Here is a 14959-nt window from a genome sequence, read left to right as displayed (position 1 = left end):
GCAGCAGACATGAACTGACAATTCTCCAGAGAGGACATACAAATGGCCAACGGACACATGAAAATATGCTCAATAGCATTGGCATCAGGGAAATACAAATAAAAACCACAATGAGATACCACCTCTCGCCAGTGAGAATGGCTAAAATTAACAAGTCGGGAAAGAACAGACATTGGCAAGGATGCAGAGAAAGGGGAACCCTTTTACACTGTTGCTGGGAAGGCAAGAAAAGAGTATGGAGGTTCCTCAAAAAGTAGAAAACAGAGCTACCCTATGACCCAGCAATTGCACAGCAGATATTCACCCCAAAGATACAAATGTAGTGATCTGAAGGGGCACCTGCATCCCAACTTATAGCAGCAATGTCCACAACAGCCAAACTATGGAAAGAGTCCCGATGTCCATTGACAGATGAATGGATAAAGAGGATGTATAGAGATATAGTTAGATAGATGGATAGATAGATAGATAGATAGATAGATAGAGAGAGAGAGAGAGAGATAGATAGATAACTAATCATTCACACATGATTAGTACTACTCAGCCATCAAAAAAAAAAGAAAGAAATTTTGCCAATTGCAATGATGTGGATGGAACTAAAGGCTATTATACTAAGTGAATAAAGTCAATGAGAGGAAGACAATTATCATAGGATCTCACTCATAGGTGGAATTTTAAGAAACAAAACAGGATCATATGGGAAGGGAGGGAAAAAAGAAAACAAAAGGACACCAGAGAGGGAGACAAACCATAAGAGACTCTTAATCACAGGAAATAAACTGAGGTTTGCTGGAGGGGAGGGGAGTGGGGCTAGGTGGGGCTAGGTGACGGACATTAAGAAGGGCACGTGGTGTAATGAGCACTGGATAGTATACTAAAGGCCACTAAATTAGACACTTTAAACGACTGAAGTATATCTCAATAAAGATGTTCTTTATTGAAACAAAAAAAAAACCGGAAAGTCTTAGAGTAGTCAAAGAAAACATATTCCCTTTAAGAACTAAGATTGTCAACTGACGTTTTTGTTTAATGCAAAGAAGTGGAGCAAGGCTTTATTTTAAGCTCTGGAGGAAACTGGTAGAACATAGAAAGAACATGGGGAGGGCATTTTTTTTTTCATTCACACACTTAGCATATGCAACTTTAATCAACCAAAAGAAAAAGTCCGAAATGTACAAGTGGAAAAAACATGTTGACACAGGCTTAACTAGTATCAGCTACTTTTATGTACAGCTGTATAAGTTCAAAAAAGCTATCCTATATGTATATACAAAAGTTGTTTATACACAAGTCTGTACAGAGGGTCTATACATTTATTTCCTCAGAACCCTTAGGTGCCACCTTTTGGTGAAGACACCAACACTTCATTCACATATCTTACCAAAAAAAGCCTATTTCCAGGATTGATAGCAGCACTGCATCCTGGATTCAGACCATGTAGGCTCCATTCCTTCTGTCAGTGCAAACCACACCAGGTGCCTGGGCTTCCCTAAATAGTTTTGCACAGAGTGCTCCAAAGTGAAAGTCCGTAAACCAACCCGAGATGAAGAAGCAGAGTCCTAATCAGGGTGCCACCATAGGTCCAGGCATAGGTGAGCCTGCCTGCCCTGTTCATTGACGGTACTCCAATTCATCTACACTGTGGGTCGAGGAGGAGTCGTGTGGGCTGCAGGACTGGAGGCAGATGGGACACGGGCCTGCGCGCACCGTCCTGGGGCCTGTAGCCACTGGGATCTGACACAGCCTCGAGCCACCCACCTTTGGGCAAAAGTGCGGGGCAAGGCTTGGGAATATTCTGGATGGTGGCTTTCGGAATGCCCAGGGTCGCTCCGGGTGCACAGAGGTCAGGGCTAGACTAGGGTTTCCCATGGGCATGAGGTCCATACACGTGAAGCCTAGAGGGAAGGGGCACGCGGGCGACTTGCCAGGAAGGAAGCTGTGGACTCAGGCCCGCATTTTCCTCCTAGACCCCAAAAGAGTGGATTGCGAGGTGGAGGCAAATGACTTGTGGCCCGGCGCAGCTCTTTTGCGACTCCCCGAGCCCTGGGCAGCTGACGAGGGGCTCGTCCTGGCAGGGCTGCTCCTGGCTGTGCTCAGCACAGAGGCAGCGCCGGGAGGAGTAGGGCCTGGGACCCACGCGACCCTGCAGGGGGCCTCGCTGGCAGTGCTGCTGGGCTCTGGGCTGGGCCTCGGGGGCCTCTGAGCCGCTAAGTGCCTCGGGCTGGGACTCACACGAGGGGCTTTCGGGGCTCCAGACACAGGGTTGTGTTGAGTGCTGGCTCGGGCGGTGGTGATGGGGGTGCTCCCGCAAGGGTGGCCCCGGGTGTTCGGGCCCAAGCTGTCCCCAGAGCGGTGTGTGCCGCTCGGGGCCCCGCTGGTTTGTGGCGTCACGCTGAGAGCTCCAAAGGTGCGCTTCCGACCTGGGGCAGCCTGTCTCCTCCCCAAGCCTGCGGGGGCTGCGCCAACCCCCAAGCTCAAGGGGGCTGGGCTTGCACCGCCAGCTATTGGGCAGGGCTGCCGGCTGTTGGGCCCAGCATTGGTCATGGAGCTAGGGGCGGTGGCCGTGCCGGGGGGCACGACAGCTGGGGTGGCAGCAACGCCTGGCTGGGTGCCAGCATGGGTCCCCGAGGTGCAGGAGGTGGGCGAGGAACCCCCGAAAGCCACCTGTGTGGCGCTGCCCAAGGTGAGCCGGCCTAGAGCCGAGGTCAGGGCCACGGCAGCGGTTGAGGCTGGAGCTGCCCGTTGTCCATAGGGGACAGCGCTGCGAAGGCTGGTGGCTCCCTGACACTGCCCGTCAGTGGCCCCGAATGTGGGCTGAGCTGGGGTTCCTGGGTTCCCACGGGGACGGTTCCCAGGTGGGCTGTGGCTCCAGAGCCCCAGCGTGTGCAGGCCAGTGGTGGCTGTGACTGAGCCCATGCTGTCTCTGGAGGGCATCGGAAGGGCCTGGGCAGATGGAAAGAAGCTCCCACTGGAGCCAGGGGGAGACCCCAAGAGCAGAGGCTGGCAAGGGGGAGTGCAGTCCATGGGGGTGACCTGGCCGTCAGAGGCTGGCTGGGGAGCCAAGCCTGCGGATGTGCCGCTTGAGGGGCTGGAAGGGACAGCACAAGTGACCGGCAGGCTCCTGGAAGGGGGGGCACGAGGCCCCACGGCGGGAGGGGAGCTCCGGGAGCTGAACACGGGACAGTCAACACACATGGGGCTAGGGCACTGCGTTCTGGAGGTGCTGGTAACAGCGGGGAAGGCACAGCTGGCATCCGTTAAACCGCTGACCCAGTTGGTTGGCAGAGAGCCCCCTCCCTCGCCTCCCATCCGAGGGCAGTGCCTGCCGCGCTTCACCCTGGGGGGGCGCAGGGACTCTGCAGCAGCTGCGGGAATGGAACAGCCAGGAGCTGGGCTGCTCCGTGCACACGCCAGGCCTGATGCAGAGCAGGGAGCAGGCCTGGAGGGGTCCGGGGCCTCGGCACACAGGTCAGCCCTGCCCGATCCCCATCCCGGGCAGGAAGCAGAGGCCAGCAAGGTGCATGGGGCTGGAGGTGAGGATCGTGCACAGGTGCCAGGGAGGGGCTGTGACAGGGAGGAGGTGGCGCCAGGGGAGCTGGGCTCCCCCCGAGACAGAGGCGGCACAGAGACAGCCCCTCCACCAGGCGACAGGACAGCCAGGGGACCCGGGGAGTCCTGCTCCGCCCGCTGTGCACTCAGGCCAGGGGCTGGAGCGACAGCTGGCAGTACAACGGCCCGAGCAGCAGGCCCGGGCAAGGCACTGGAAGGGCACCTGGAGCCGCACCTCGAGACGCCCTCCACCTCCCCTCGCAGAGCACGGTCGATGCGCTGGAGGGCGGCTTTCTTCTCCCCGTCTAGGTCCCCAGCGGTGACTCCAAAGCCGAGCTCAGGGGCTGGCGGCAGCCGCACAGGACCCCCTGGCCTGTGTGGCAGCAGAGGGATCTTGCGTCTTCGGGGCCTGGAGCAGTCAGATGTGGGTGAGCGGTCCTTGCAGGGTTCTTTCTGCCCCGTGGTGGCACCCGCCTCCTGCTGGCGCTGGTTCTTCATCTGGCAGGGCACAGGAGGCGCAGCGGGACACGAGGGGCTGTCTTGGCTGACTTTCTCTGGGGGCCTCGGGGGCAGCCGGCCCTGTCTTCTGGCTGGACCCCTCCTCCTCTGCACGGACGGGAACTCCCTGGTGGAGCTGTAGGAGCTGCTGATGGCATTTCGAGTGCTGCACGAGCTCCTGCTGGACCTGTGGGACTTGTCGTCTGCTGCGTCGGCTGCTCTCTCTGCGGGGAGGCTTCTGTGCAGAGGCCCAGGCCTGGGCACGAAGGAACACAGGCTTCTGTCCACACCGAAGGGCCTGAATGCCGGCTGTGCTGCCCCGGCACCTTTAGGGCACCTTCTCCGAGCATCTGGGGGCTCTGTGAGGGCAGGGTCCTCCTCCTCCCGGGCGCTCCACGCCCTCTTCACTGCGGAGACGTCTTGGCCACAGCTGGGTGCTGCCACTGGCCCCGGGGTGACCAGCCGCAGCTGCGGCACGTAGGCAGGGAGTCTGCCCAGGGTGGACGCGGAGGTGAGGGACGCCTGTGCTTGGGGGGCTGACAGCATCGTCCTGTGCAGGCCGCCCCGCCTGCAGATCTGGGTGATGAGCCCCAGAACAGAGCGCAGGGCCCACGGGATCACAGAGTACCTTGTGGCCGATGCTAGGAACCAGCGCCGATCCCGGGTCGCGGCACACTTGTAGGATGGCCTAGGAGTTGACCCCGGCGTTTGGACCGCTGGGCCACCCCTGCGGGCCAAGGCTGGTCGGGGGGCGCAGTGAGCGGGCTGCAGGCGGCCGAGGCCTGCTGCCGGGGGCCCACCCCGCGGGGCCCGGGCCGTGCCTGAGGGGCGCAGCCTGCCCAGGTAGGTGCCCTTCGAGCACTTGGCTCCGGGCGGAGGCCGTGCATACAGAGCTGGGCTCCCAGCGCTCTCCTTCGGTTGCCAACGTGGCGGCGAAGGCCCAGAGCAGTGTTTGGCCCGTTGCCAGGACACGGCTTTGGAACCCAGGGCGCCTCAGGGTGCGCGCGCGCGGGCACGAGGCCCGCGAGGCCCGGGGGGCGCAGGGATTGTGCAGGCGGGCGCCTGAGCCCTGGCACCGCGATGGCAGGGATCCGGCCAAGGTGTGGCCACCCCGCGACCACCAGCCTCAGCTTTTCCCAGATCTCCTGCGGTGATGCTTGAGCTGAGGCACAGGAATCGCCTGGCACTCAGGGGTCCTTGTCCCTCGGCAGGGCCCCAGGGCCCTCAGGGAGGGTCCCTGGCATGATCCCCGCTCAATACAAACTGACTTTTCAATACAAACTGTGAAAGCCAGAAAACGATGCAGTCCCAGAAGATGTATCAGGATCCCGAGCTCTTTCTTAGCAGAAGGAACAGGGAACACTAGATCTCCTCCATCTTCCTACAGGTGGAAGTACCTTTATGATGGTTTTTTACCATAGAAAGTTTTCATATTTTCCATAACATAATCTAATTTTTCCCCTATGGTAAAAGTGAGAGTCTCTCCACCTAAAGATTTAGGACATATAGCCTTATATTTTTAAAATGTTCATCGTTTTACATCTTCGTTTCTATGCAGTATTTCATACAGTCGAACGGCATTTACTATAGAGCAGAGGTTGACAAAATTTAGTTTAGGAAAAGGGCCGAATAGTAAACAACTTAGGTTTTCTAGGCCATATGGCCTCTATCACAAGTCAACTCGCTGCTGTAGAGTGACAGCAGCCATAGACAATAATAAATAAGTCAATATTGCTATGTTTCAATGAAACTTTACTTATATCCACTAGAATTAGAATGTCACAAAATGTTCATGTATTTTGAGATACTATATTAACCATATTTTTTATCTTCTCCTCGTTAGGATGTGTTGACCTCCTGGGAGGGTGGTGGTTAATTCCTATTGCGATAAACAACTTGCCTGACAGCACTCCTCTCACAGGTAAACCAGCCCCATCCCATACCCCCAACCACCTCCTTTATCTAATAATCACAAACCGAGCCAATATTCCCCTGCCCTAAATCAATCCCGGGCCAGGGAACAGACAAAGACAATCCCTATGTCCCAAAGCCCTCCACAATTATTCAAGCCAGCCAATTCTAAACTGTTTGACCTGCTCTGCCTTTCCTTGCCCATGGAAATTCCAGGAAAGGCTACAGTCTGTAGTGCATTTGCCATGACCCACTTGGTGTTACATGGAATCGTTGCCTCGCTGTATTATATATGTACCCAAAACTAATATTACACCGCATGTTAACTATACTGGAATTAAAATAAAAACACTCTTATCTTTAAAAAACAAACACAAACACTATGATCTTTACTCCTGCCTCTTGACACTGGTGTTCGTGTCCCCGTGACCCTAGGTGATTCTGTAATTTATAAGAAAAGCATATTTAGTCGACTTAATGACAATGAAAATATATGTCTCACATTTGGTCATTGTCGATGGTTCCTGGCTCACGGCTTCCAAAACCCTTGGGATTTCCTGAGTGAGAAGAGCAATGGGAGCATCTTTTGTCATCCTATTGGTCTCCTGCCCTCAGTTTCTGAAATTGCTTTGGAGTCATAAAAGTGAAACGGGTGTCTCATGATTCATAATAGACCCTTTCCACCACAACTGGGTTTACATTCCTGATGTGACTTGTGGAAAGCACCTAAAGATGGTGGCTGGTTGCCAGGGGAACCAACGATGCATACAGGGGGGAAACTTTTAGTCCCACTCCCTGATCTTCAGGGATGGGCTAGGGGCTGGCCGTTGCATCAAGAACCAATGGCCAGTCCTTAATAGATAGAAAGCCTATATAATAAAGCCTCCCTAAAAACACAAAATGACAGAGTTTGAAGAGCTTCCAGGTTGGTGAACATGTGGAGATAATGGGGAGAGTGGCTTGTTTAGACAGCATGGAAGCTCCACACCTTTTTCCCACACCTGCCCTACATGTGTCTTCCGTTTAGCTGTTTCTGAATCCTACATTTTATAATAAATCAGTCATCGAATAAGTAAAATATTTGGGTTCTATGAGTTCTAATTAATTGAACCCAAGGGAAGGGCTTGTGGCTTGTGGCTCTGATCTATAGCCGGACAGTCAGTAACGACCTAAACTTGTGAACGGAGTTTAAGGAGTTGGCCTGGGAACCTCCAAGCAATAGCTGCTGGGTCATAACCATATAATAACCTGGGCTTGTGGCTAGGGTCTGAAGTGGGGAGGGGTGTCAATCTCGTAGGACTGAAGTGTGAAGCTGTGGGATCTAATGCTATGTCCCAGGACGTGTGACACAGTTGAGTTAAATTGTGGGACAGCTGGCTGATGTCCAAGAGTTGCTTATCATTGGTACGGGGAACCCCCTCAGTGGAATTGGGACCCGGAGACTTCTACCCTCCTCCCATCTCTAGGGGAACTTCAAGCAACACTAACCTTTTCTTTCAAAGACACTGACCCGTCATCACGCAGTCACTTTTATACACTAAAACACAAACACAGCTCTCTGAATTTTTTCCAGCCGTTTCCAAATGTGAAAAACATCCTATGGTCACAGACGGTAGAAAACCAGGCAGTTGGCTGATGTGGCCTGTGAGTAGCAGTTTACCAATCCATGGTCTACAGCCCTTCTGCCTCGCTCTCCCACTACCTAGCTGTGTGTTCCCCAGCGAGTGGGTGAATCCGTGTGTCTCCATTCAACATGTGTAAAACGAGGTTAATAATAGAATCTACTTCCTACAGTTCCTATGGGAGTATTAAATTAGTTAATACATTTAAAGCACCTAGAATCATGCATAGTACATAGTGCATAGCCTCGGTGCTATCTGACACTAACCGGCTAGAGTTGGGCCAAACTTCCAGATTAAGGGCACAGTCCTCCAGAAGATTGCCCTCACTTCAGTCACCAGCCGCATGCCCAGGAATCCGCAGGTCACCCTCACCTCTGGCTCGTGGGCTAAAGATTCAGCGCTTCCCAGTTCCCCCTCTGATACTTTGATAATTCACGACCGTGACTCACAGAACTCACGAAAGCACTGTGCTTGTGATTACAGTTTCATTACAGCATTAGGATATGAATGAGAACTAGCCAAAGGGTGAGACTCATAGTGTAAGATCTGAAAGGGCTACAAAAGTGAAACTTGTTTTCCTCTCTGTGTTGTCAGGATGTCATAGCCTCCAAGCACATCAATGGGGCCTACCGGGGACATTAAACACTAGGGAAATGCCAAGAATCTAGAGGCCACCTTTTAGAAACCAAGGACAAAAATCTGTATTTTGCCGGCCACGTTCTTTATTCCAAGCAAACGCTCTGTAGGTATTTCTGTTCATCGTAACTTTTAAGCCCTATGGAAACTGGCACAGCATGGAAGGTGATCATCCAAAGAGAACTTTTTCCCCAAGTAACCAGTTTCCCCAGAACTGTGGATACCTATCAGGGCACTGATTAATGTTGCACTAGATCAATGTGAAGCAACAGCATTTTCAGAACATCCACCTGCCCTGCGGAGGAAAACTATCTCTGGGTTTTTTCAAGTTGTTCTTTTTACTATTACTCAAAGGAGTTAGCTATTGGTCTTTATGTTTGTGTCATCAAAAATAATTGGCGTGTGTTCCTAGAAAATATGCCGCTGTTAGCTTTGACTTGCAGGCACTTTACGGAAAGCTCTGAGACGTGTTTCCCCTCTTGTCACAACGGTCTACTCTCAGGTCCATTCAGGGAGGCAGAAAAGCCGACTGCAAACATTGGAAAGGCTTGGGGCTCCAACTCCAATGCCTGAGTTAAGTCCTCCAAGCATTAGCGAAACGTGCTCGGGCCTGGGAGAGAGAATTGTCGCCGCGTCCTGGGTCTTGCGCCATCGCTAGGCTCGTGCGCCCGTTGGTCCTCCGACTGGGCCTTTTTGCAGGAAGGGTTTGGAGACGCAGGGGCTGGGGTCGGTGCGCGCCAGGCGCTGCAATGGGACGCGAGGCGCCCCGCCGCCCCCGGGCCCGGCCCCTCGGCCTCTCGGGCCCTCGCTGCGCATGTGCGGCGCCGCAGCGCAGGCTTTCCTTCTGGGAGACGGATTTCGCGGGCGAAGGGACCCGGCGCCCTCTTCTGCGCACGTGTGCCCTCCAAGGCCTGGCTGCAGCGCCCCGGGGGCGGGGGCGGGGGCCGAGTCCCGGGGCCCGAAGCCCTCCACGTGGTTGATGTCGGGCGGGCTTGAGAGGTGGGGGAAGAACAATAGGGGTCAGCAGGCCTTTGGGGGTAGGCGTGGATCGGGGCGTGTCGAAAGCTGCAGTGACCCTCCTCGACCTGGGTCCGTGAGCCCGGGGCGGCCGGGGTCCCCGCACTGCCTTCTGGCTGGTGCCCTGGCGCCGCGCTGCAGGTGTGGTGCCTGGAGCGCATCCAGCGGTGCCGGGCGCGCAAGGGCTGGACACCAAGGCGAGGAGCGCCCTCCGGGCTGTGGAAAGAGAACCAAGCTTTCCTGAAGGTCGGAAACGTTCCAGGGGGAGCGCTGCCCGCTTTTCCAATGGCATCTAACCTTTCACCCTTACAGCAGCGCTCCAAGTCCGCCTTTTAGGTCATGGGCTGCAACCCCGTAGTGAGTATGGGCGGTGAAATCTGTTTAGTGAGCTGCACTAACAGTTTTATTTGCCAGTATTTTTAGGTCGGACGTAATTTTCATAGAATGATTTGCACATAATTTACAGAGAACAAAAATGCAAAAATTGCCGATGGACCTGTGTAACAACCGCCCCCCCCCCACCCCGTGAAAATACAGAACAGTGTACTTCCCCAGAAAGTGCTGCCCCTTTTTAGTCAACCCCCACCCCCTGACCACCGCTTAAGGATCAATCAGTTTTACAATTTTATCTCTGCGGGTTAATTTCGCGTTTGTAGTACATCACGGAAGTGGCATCCTGCAGTATGTACTCTTGTATGGGGGCATTATTTAAAAATAGGTAAGATACTGTAGAATACCATATATATTCCCTTGTGACAAGGAGTGTTTTATGAAATTTGGTAAATTTCATAAATTATATGTAGTACATATAACTGTATTTTTTTTAAAGGACTGTTTACTGAGCATCCGTGAACCGCACACTCTTTCTAGTGCTGGGGACACAGTACTGAATCAAGCAGACAAAAAAACGCTGCCTTCTTGTAATTTAGTTGAAGTAGAGGTAGTCAGCTAACAATGTGCATTATCATACTGTATATTAGATAGTAAATTATAAGTTTAGAAAGTAGATCAGGTAAAGGGAGATGGGGGGATTAAGTTTAAATTAGGTAGACAGCAGAGGCCTCCTTGGTGATTTTGAAGCAAAGACTTGAAGAGATGAAGACTAAAGGGGTGCCTGGTCTCTAGCTTTACTTTAAGAATACTATATATAATACCGCGACATACAAAATATGTGTTAATTGTTATTGATAAGGCTTCCAGTCAACAGTAGGCAATTAGTTACATATTGCAGGATCCAAAGTAATATGCGGATTTCAAACTGCATGGGTGGGGGGTAGGTGTCTCTATACCCCCATGCGGTTCAGAGGTTAACTGTGTGATGGTGGGGACATTAAGACAGACCTGCAGATGAAAAAGATCATAAGGTTAGTAGGAACAATTATATACCAATAAATTAGATGACCTAGAAAATGGACAAATTCTAGAAGCACACAAGCTACCTGAAACCGATTGAAGAAGAAAGAGAACAGCCCTATATCAGACCTATAATGAATGGACTGAATCAGTAAGCAAAAACCTCTCCACAAAGAAAAGCTCAGAACCAGATGGCTTAACTGAAAAATTCTATAAAACACTTAAGGAACTAATGGAAATTATTCTCAAATCTCCCAGCAGTGTCTGACTTTTTGATGCTATCTATCCTGGTGGGTATGAAGTGATACTAAAGCCAGACAGAGACATCGCAAGAAAATTACAAGCCCATATTTCTTAGGAGTATATATGAGAAAATCTTTCAGCAAAATGTTATCAAACCAAATCTAGCATATTAAATGGATTATTAGTTTTTATTATTATTACTAGTATGAACAAGTGGGATTTATCCTAGAAATAAAAGAGTGGTTCATTATTTAAAAAATCCATCAGCATACATTAATAGAATGAAGGAGGGGGAGCAATCCTGATCATCTCATCATCTCAATTAATGCAGAAAAAGTCTTTAACAAAGTTCAATACCCTTTTATGATGAAAATACAACAAACTAGAAGAAGGAAAATCCTAAACATGATCAAGAAAACTTATGAATAACTCACAGATAACATATTCAGTGGTAAAAGACTTAAAGTTTTCCCTCTGCGATCCAGCACAGAACAAAGATGCCTTCTTTGAGCACTTATTCAACATTGTGTTAAATGACAGCCAGAGCAATTAGCCAAGAAAAAGAAATGAAGGGCATCCAAATTAGAAAGAGAGCTATAAAACTGTATCTATTCATAGGTAACATAATCTCAGTAAAATTAAAAAAAAAAAAATCCCCGTCCTGCCTCAAACACAAACCAGTACAGCTAATAAAGAAATTCAGTAAAGCTGCAGGACACAAGATAGCATACAAAGTTAAGTGGTATTTCCTTTTATTTTTTATTTTGTTTAAAGATTTTATTTATTTATTCATTATATATATATAGAGAGAGAGAGAAGACAGAGAAAGAGAGAGAGAGAGAGAGAGAGGCAGAGACACAGGCAGAGGAGGAAGCAGGCTCCCCGCAGGGTGCGCGACGTGGGACTCGAATCTGGGTCTCCAGGATCGCGCCCTGGCCCAAAGCCCGGCACCAAACCGCTGAGCCACCCAGGGATCCCCGGAAGTGGTATTTCCATACAACATCAATGAACAATTCAAAAAAGACATTAAGCAAACAACTTGATAATAGTTTCCCAAAGGAATAAAATACCAAGGGAATAACTTAAACCAAGCACGTACACTTCTACACTGAAAATTACGAAAACACTGCTGAGAAAAGTTAAAGGCCTAAGCAAAAGGAAAGGTAGCATGCGATCGTTGATTGGGAAACTTGGTATTTTTAAGATGCGGTATTGCCCAAAGGCATCTACAGCTTCAATGAAATCCCTATCAAAACTCAGTAGCTCCTTTTGCAGAAATGGAAAAGATGATCCTTAAATGCATATGGAACTGCAAGAGACCTGGAAGCGCCGAAACAATCTTGAAAAGAACAAAGTTGGAGGGCTTACACTTCCTGATTTCGAAAATTACTACAAAATTATGGTATAATGATGTGGTGCTACCATATGGGTAGACATATAGATCGAGAGAATAAATGGAGACTCTAGAAATCAACCCATATACCTATGTTCAAGTGGTTTTTGACATGAGTGGCAAGAGCATTCAACAAGGAGAGGACTGTTCTTTCAACACGTGGTCCTGGGAACATTTGCTAGGCACATGACAAAGAATGAACCTGGATCCTTACACCGTATGTAAATAGCTAACAAACACATGAAGAATGCTTGATGTTATTAGTCAGCAGGAAAAGGCAGATCAAAACCACAGTGAGATACCACTTCACAGGCACTACATGGCTAACATCAAAAAGTCAGATAACAAACAAATGGTAGTGATGATGCCCTGAAACTAGAACCATTAAACACTGCTGGTGGGAATGTAAAATGCTGTAGCACTTTGGAAAAAACCTTGGCAGCTCCTCAATGGTTACACATAGGCCTACTTTGGACCCAGCAATTCCACGGCCAGGAATCTACCCAAAAGAATTGAAAGTGGTGTGTGCACCAACATGTATACACTGTTGACACAATCAGAGACATCAAAAGGTTAGAAACAGGCGCCAGGGTGATGCAGTCAGTTGAGCATCCAACTCTCGGTTTCAGCTTAGGTACAGTGGTCTCCGGGTCATGAGATCAAGCCCAGCCTCGGGCTCAGCACAGGGTGTGGAGTCTGCTGGAATTTCTCTCTCCCTCTCTCTTCCCCTTCACCTTGTGCTCTCTCTCTCTCTCTTCTCTAATAAATAATTCCTTTTTTAAGTACAAACAAGCCAAATGTCCATCAAAGGGTGAGTGAATCAAGAAAACATGGTATACAAAAACCATAAGATACCTAGGAATAAACCTAACCAAAGGGGCAAAGGATCCTGTACTCTTGAAAACTATAGAACACTCATGAAGAAACTGAAGAAAGCACGAAGAAATGGAAAAACAACACTCCGTTGCTCGTGGATTGGAAGAACAAATATTGTTAAAATGCCTATGATATCTAGAGCAATCTAAAAATTCAATGCAATCCCTATCAAAATTACTATCAACTTATTTCGGCGTTGAAACAAAGAATCCTAAAATTTGTATGGAACCAGAAAAGGAACCCCAAATAGCCAACGGGATGGAATGTTGAAAAAGAGAACCAAAAGGGTGGCATCACGATTCAGACCTCAAGCTCTATTCCAAAGCTGGAATCATCAAGAGAGTATGGTGGCACAGAAACAGATACGTAGATCAATGGAACAGAATAGAGAACCCATAAATGGACCCTCAACTCTGTGTGAACTAATCTTCAACCAAGCAGGAAAGAATATCCGATGGAAAAAGTCTCTTCAACAAATGGTGTTGGGAAAATTGGACAGCCACATGCTGAAGAATGAAACTGGATCATTTTCTTACACCATGCACAGAAATAGACTCAGAATGGAAGAAAGACCTAAATGTGAGACAGGAGTACCATCAAAATCCTAGAGGAGAACACAGGCGGCAACCTTTGTGACCTTGGCCTGCAGCAACTCCTCACTAGACACATCTCCAAAGGTAAGGAAAACACAGGCAAAAATGAACTATTGGGACTTGATCAAGGTTAAAAGCTTTTGCACAGCAAAGGAAAGAGTCAACGAAATCGAAAGAAAACTGACAGTATGGGAGAAGAATATTTGCAAATGACATATCAGGTAAAGGGCTAATATCCAAAATCCATAAAGAACTTATTAAATTCAACACCCAAAGAACAAAGAATCCAATCAGGAATGGGCAGCAGACATGAACTGACAATTCTCCAGAGAGGACATACAAATGGCCAACGGACACATGAAAATATGCTCAATAGCATTGGCATCAGGGAATACAAATAAAAACCACAATGAGATACCACCTCTCGCCAGTGAGAATGGCTAAAATTAACAAGTCGGGAAAGAACAGACATTGGCAAGGATGCAGAGAAAGGGGAACCCTTTTACACTGTTGCTGGGAAGGCAAGAAAAGAGTATGGAGGTTCCTCAAAAAGTAGAAAACAGAGCTACCCTATGACCCAGCAATTGCACAGCAGATATTCACCCCAAAGATACAAATGTAGTGATCTGAAGGGGCACCTGCATCCCAACTTATAGCAGCAATGTCCACAACAGCCAAACTATGGAAAGAGTCCCGATGTCCATTGACAGATGAATGGATAAAGAGGATGTATAGAGATATAGTTAGATAGATGGATAGATAGATAGATAGATAGATAGATAGAGAGAGAGAGAGAGAGATAGATAGATAACTAATCATTCACACATGATTAGTACTACTCAGCCATCAAAAAAAAAAGAAAGAAATTTTGCCAATTGCAATGATGTGGATGGAACTAAAGGCTATTATACTAAGTGAATAAAGTCAATGAGAGGAAGACAATTATCATAGGATCTCACTCATAGGTGGAATTTTAAGAAACAAAACAGGATCATATGGGAAGGAGGGAAAAAAGAAAACAAAAGGACACCAGAGAGGGAGACAAACCATAAGAGACTCTTAATCACAGGAAATAAACTGAGGTTTGCTGGAGGGGAGGGGAGTGGGGCTAGGTGGGGCTAGGTGACGGACATTAAGAAGGGCACGTGGTGTAATGAGCACTGGATAGTATACTAAAGGCCACTAAATTAGACACTTTAAACGACTGAAGTATATCTCAATAAAGATGTTCTTTATTGAAACAAAAAAAAACGGAAAGTCCTTAGAGT

General features: G+C 49.0%; 1 protein-coding gene and 1 long non-coding RNA gene across 22 annotated transcripts in view; both read left to right on the top strand.

The window, feature by feature from the left end:
* LOC140632457 (zinc finger protein 300-like) overlaps positions 1–14959 on the top strand; it is a 187255-nt gene that overhangs the window by 114220 nt on the left and 58076 nt on the right. The window lies entirely within an intron of this gene.
* Positions 5067–14959, top strand: part of LOC140632452 (uncharacterized) — an 11320-nt gene continuing 1427 nt past the window's right edge. The window contains exons 1-2 of the long non-coding RNA XR_012030016.1: positions 5067–5434; positions 5891–5968. This is a non-coding gene — a long non-coding RNA (uncharacterized lncRNA). The remainder of the gene's footprint in view (positions 5435–5890; positions 5969–14959) is intronic.

The sequence above is a fragment of the Canis lupus genome, chromosome 4 (genome assembly GCF_048164855.1).
Source record: "Canis lupus baileyi chromosome 4, mCanLup2.hap1, whole genome shotgun sequence".
Classification (NCBI taxonomy): domain Eukaryota; kingdom Metazoa; phylum Chordata; class Mammalia; order Carnivora; family Canidae; genus Canis; species Canis lupus.
This window is presented reverse-complemented; position numbering and strand designations above follow the sequence as displayed.